At 31.9% G+C, this 6,085-nt stretch overlaps 1 long non-coding RNA gene across 1 annotated transcript in view; it reads left to right on the top strand.

Moving 5' to 3' along the window:
- LOC126971976 (uncharacterized) overlaps positions 1 to 6,085 on the top strand; it is a 500,026-nt gene that overhangs the window by 82,204 nt on the left and 411,737 nt on the right. The window lies entirely within an intron of this gene.

Here is a 6,085-nt window from a genome sequence, read left to right on the forward strand (position 1 = left end):
ATTGGTATCCTGCGCATACAAAGAACACTTAAAATAAAGAAAGTGAACGTATTTAGGTTTAAATGATTTTCTATTGTTATGTCGGACATTGAAGTTTTTACATGTCGTTGTATGAATAAATTATTTAATTAAATAAAACGTTGGTGATTTTATTTATTATCTTTTTTTAAGTTATCAAGTTTTATGATATGTCTACATAAGTGTCGACATATTATCTGATAAAAAATAAACTACGTTTAAAAAAAACGACTTCAAAAACTGAAAAGTATCAAATAACTAAAAATTTAATTTAATGCACCGACTTCAAAGCTATCAATATGTAGCACATACAAATAAAAGTATTTTATTAATATTAAAGGTAAAGGTTTGCATAAGAAATGTATTAAATAAATTTTTTAGTTATTTGATACTTTTCAGTTTATGAAGTCGGTTTTATTAAACGTAGTTTATTTTTTATTTTTTACGTTTTAATGTCAGTTAATAATAATATATAATCAACCTGACTGAAAACTCCAAAAAAAGCCGTACACAGAAAACAATTATGTCATCCAGGTAGACGAAAATTTTCATATAAATGTTCATAAAATGAAAACTACTGGGCCAAACTATGTAAATTTTTTATAGGACCAAATAGCATCTATTTCGCATCAAGCAAAAGAAGAATTACGTAAATCGTATATAAATCTCAGAGTAATCGGTGTACATACATAAAAAAAATACCGATCGAATATATAACCTCCTCCTTTTTGAAGTCGGTTAAAAATAGGTCAAGTTACTGATCGTGACATAAATGAAAGAAATTTTAAGTATGATATTGCCGTTTTGGAGTTCGGGCTAGTATGGTTTAAAGTGAAACCTTCTTGACCTTTCCGTGAAATGGCAGAAAAATATAGATATGGGTAACGAGGGTAAACACCTCGATTAAATAAATATTATTAACCTTAGAAAACAATAATTGTTTGAATTTTTCAGTACTAAACGAGAATTTCATACTGAACAATTTTTAATGATTTTTAAAGTGATAACCCTCACTTCTGGGATTAATTACACAAATAAAACTGAAAACAAAATTTTATAAACAACAAAAAAAAGTTGGCTCAGTTGGAAAGAGAGCTCGCACGGAATGCGAGAGGTCGCGGCTTCGAGTCCCGCATCATCCCGCTCATAGAATTCTACTACACTTAATAAATATTATTCGCCAAATATTCAATTCATATGTATTGAGATGAATAATGAAATGATAAGTTGATGGAATATATTGCAATAAAATATATCTCATTGATTTTGGATTACCTTTGTACATGTAATTCAATAATACAAAATAGCGGCACAAACACGTGTCGCGTACGTACAATGATGTGCCGTTATTAGGGTTCCTTAGATACATTGGAAAATGTTTGCTTAAATTTTGCTATTTTAAGTGAAACATTGTTTCGTAATCTTGAATTTAGACGGTAGATAGATTTTATACTGGACGGTTAAATTGAGGGTATATTCATTTTAAAATGAAATTCAAAGCATGATAACAATATTATTATTATGAATAAAAAATTTGGGGAAGCACCTTTGCAGAGGATGCTAGCTAGATCTGGGTACCACAACGGCTCCTATTTCTGCCGTGAAACAGTAATGTGTAAGCATTATTGTGTTTCAGTCTGAAGGGCGCCGTAGCTAGTGAAATTACTGGGCAAATGAGACTTAACATCTTATTTCTCGAGGTGCCGAGCCCACTTATACTGTCGCTCAGAGTTTTTGGGTTTTTCAAGAATCCTGAGCGGCATTGCTTTGTAATGGGCAAGTCATAAATAATCAAATAAAATAATAATAACCATCAACTGAACGTTTTGCTCGTCTCGTCCCTAATTGTCATGAAAAAATATATATTTACGAACCAATCAGTTTGTTTTTATCCAACTTTTAGGTTTTATACACGCCGTCATTACGATGAAAAAGCAAATTGCGCGTTGCCATGCCATTGATATTACCGAGAATATTACTAATAATATAAAATTCAGCACATGAATCCTAGGAAAAGTGATAATGGATAAATTTTCCGCGTATTTTTAGATTACAAATCGACGTCGGATGCAATTTAATATAACTTTTAAATTTATCCAATAAATCATTTTATAAAATGTATTAAACTGGTAAGACGCTTTTGCACAAGTAATATACATGTATGTTTTAAACGAGATATTTACAAGTAACCCGTGAGCAAGATGTTTTAATATTATATCACTACATATTATTATAAAACAAAGTCCTCCACCGCGCCTGTCTGTCTGTCTGTCAAACACTACTATACCGATTTTCATGCTGTTTCCACTAATGTATAGCGTGTCTCGAGAAAGGTTTTGAGTATGTGATTTGTTAAGTTTTTGTATACATATTTGTACACGTAAATTATATTTGTTGGAGCTGTCGGAAAAAAGTAGGACGTCCGGAGCTTTCAACAAAAATGCTGTCTTTTGAGAAACCAAAAAACTTTTGGAAAATAACAAGCTATATCCATTTTAATACTTTAAAACAATTGGCAATTTCAAAGCGGTAATGTACAAGCTGTTTACACAAATACGATATTAATTATTATAATTTTATTACTACAAATTCATCTTTGATTACACATTTCCGATGCCTTTAGACTACATTATTCCCGAATAATTACATAATTTTTCTTTTCTATTATTATTATATTATATATACAGAACAGCGTCTGTCGGGTCAGCTTGTATACAATATTGGGAAAGCTTAAAAATCTGTGTCCGTTTTATAATTTTATTATTTCCGATGTGGGAGATTTACGTCTTATGGTAACACCACGGACTGGCCAGACTAGCCTTCCAAAATTCGGAAGTGCAATATGTCACTAGATTTTTCAGAACACCAAAATCATTTGGTTTATAAGAAGATTTATTTTGCATGGTCTTATAGCTTGTTTCAATAGCTTCCTTATACATTCTCTCATATCAGCCTAATTATAAGCATTCTATTAATAAACGTAAAATAGAACGCATTGACAGACATTACGCGCGCGTGAAAATCGCGCCGATCTAAGGCATACCGTGGCGCGCTAAGGCATATATTTGCCGATTTCGGAAGGCTAGACCGGATTAGTGCAACATTCGCACAGAAAACTGGCATGAAGTAGCGGCCTAGAAACCATCCCACCACCAAAATATGACATTGCTTGTAATTGCAAAGACCGATAGGATACTGCAGGACATGGATTATTAGATTAATTATTTGAATTGTATCAATAAAAAAATTATATCCCGGTTTAGTTATGTCACTAGTAATAATAGTTATATAAGGTTAAAACCTATTAATATTCTTCAATATGAAAAACTTCACAGCTTTAATTCTTCTTTAAATTATGAGAAACAAGCAATTAAACTGCCCTTACTTATATTGAAGGTTGGATTATATATCCCACCTTATCATTGTTGTATTATTACATATCTGCCGTACTGGCAGATTTCTACAAATAATTATGGCTTAAATTCTACCATCCAATTTGTTTCAAATATATATATAATAGTAAATTCAACAGTAATAGATACATATAAATTTTAATACATATTTTTGAACCCTTTTAATTTCGATTTATCTAAACTGCTGAACTTCCAATAATAAATAAAAGCAAGGCTGTGCATACCTATAAGTTGGATATAAAGTATTAAATACAGTAATACTCCCTATAACAAACAGCCCCCGATATTTATATAACCCCGATTCGATATCGAGCTCCCGTATTACACGGGCATTTGTCCATATAACGCGGGAATGTCCCACATTCATATTTTTCTACTGTGAAATTAACAATTATTAGTACAGTTCATAATTAGCTTCGCGTACCTTTGACTGTGTATCAATTGTGTTATTACAAAATTAAATTATTTTATTGAATTTGTCTATTAAATAAAACCTTAACAAAATAGTAAAACTAGGCAAATTCGAAATACTCGTTACAAATTGTAATTATTTATTATTATTATATTGGAATACGCCTATTATAACGCGGAACCACTCTACCGCGTAATAGGGCGATATTACCCATATAAGAAATTCAAATTTAAAGTTGTCATAGTACATATAGTTGGTAAGCCTTTTTTTATAAATGAATAAATAATTTCTAAGAACGCACGGAACCACTTGTGATTAGAATTAAATTCATGATCAAGTGGTGTGGGTGTTTATAAATATCATTGTGGTTCATTAAACTGTACGGTTATTTGGTGCTCATTAGGTACAAACCCACGCTTACGGCTTTCTATATAAAATATCTGATAAAAGATTCAACAAATGACTGCTTTTGATGAATTAAATTCACAGATTAACAGCATCTATCAAGTTACCATGCATGATGGAGTGGTGACCGCTTTCTAGTCATTAACCGACTTCAAAAAGGGGAAATTCATGGAGACAAATTATTTTTAAGTTTTTTACTCTAGAATTAAGTCGCTTGTTTGTATTCTTTTTGGACGAGTAGAAAACAGATCTGATGAAATGGAAAATATGAGAAATTGAGGGTACTTTTAAAAAAATTATAGTGTTTTGTTTTTTTTGTCGCCGGAAACTTTTCATTGATTAGAATTTTCATGGGTATTTATTATGGTACGATACTTTAGTTATGGTAATCATTATTAAAGGCATTCTAATGAAAATAGTACCAACGCAGTGATCTGAAAATAAATCTTGTAGGTCACAGGAACTCCTTACTGGATACGACGTATCCCAGTCTTGTTTGGGTTTATTGAAACTGAATTGATATCACGAGCGGTACTCATTTTCATGACCAAAGAGTGGAAAGTAAAAGACTTTAAAAACACAGATTTCAAATTTTCTTCCACGTACTACAAAGCTGTGAAATGAGCTTCCTTGTGCGGTGTTTCCGGGACGCTACGACATGGGTACCTTCAAAAAAAGCGCGTACACCTTCCTTAAAAGCTGGCAACGCTCTTGTGTTTTCTCTGGTGTTGCAAGAGAATGTGGGCGGCGGTGATCACTTAACACCAGGTGACCCGTACTAAAAAAAACCGACTGTCTTCAGCAAATACCACCTCAGAGGCAACAAATGGCGCAAAACTTCTCAAAAACAAATACTATCTCGACTCCTGTCAACCGCAGTCCCCTTGTGCTCTGAAAAGGTCACGAAACGTCGGGCTAAATGAATTAATAATAAAAATGTAACCTTTACGCCAAACCTAATGTAAAAAAAACAGTTTAAATTACACGCGTTTCAAACCCTTAAAAAGTGTTTTATTTAAATGCTTAATTAAATTTATGAACTTATAATACACGTAACGCGATAGATAAACGACTTGATAAATAGGGAAAGAAAATAAGAAAATTGAAATGGAATGGTGACATTATGTTAACAAACAAAAAAAAATTACGAAAGACATAATGGGGTGGAATGTAAGAAATGATATGAGACAAAAGCGGCATAAAATCAAGAACTGTGAAAACGGTCTACTAAAAGGATGATGGAGAAGGCTAGCTCGCGACAGAGTGGAAGAAACGCCCAGGTCTAAGACAACCTGCCGACGAAAATGGTAGCCAAATAACAGTTGAAACGTTGTTAAATATAAAAAAACTAAAGTCAACCATAACTTCAATAACTGGTCAGTGATTAAAATTGCTTAGTATAATAATTATTATTATTATAGATGCTATAATGTTATTCGTTTTAGCTTTCTGGACTTCCAGATTACAGACTTTTACAGATAGAGCTGTATCCTGCTGTATAACTTTTAAACTATATTTAAAAAATTCGTGTCACGTATTAATACATGGGTCTATTAATAAGAACCTTATTTTTTTATTTCCATGGCAAATATGTACGTTGGTAATGTTAATTCCTCGAATTCCTTTTTTCCAAAGGAATTAAAAATATATATTTATAATTTTAAATGTTTAACAGCTTTTCTTTACTTAATAACATTTCTAGCATAATAATACTGCACTGTTTCTTGTACGACAAGTTTACATGTAGGCAAAATCTACGCGGAAAAGTCAAAATCAAAACCTAATTTTAAGCCATAATGCGAAGGACACTGTCTTCCCTTCTTGCAAATACCAGCTT

The sequence above is a fragment of the Leptidea sinapis genome, chromosome 25, assembly GCF_905404315.1.
Source record: "Leptidea sinapis chromosome 25, ilLepSina1.1, whole genome shotgun sequence".
Lineage (NCBI taxonomy): Eukaryota > Metazoa > Arthropoda > Insecta > Lepidoptera > Pieridae > Leptidea > Leptidea sinapis.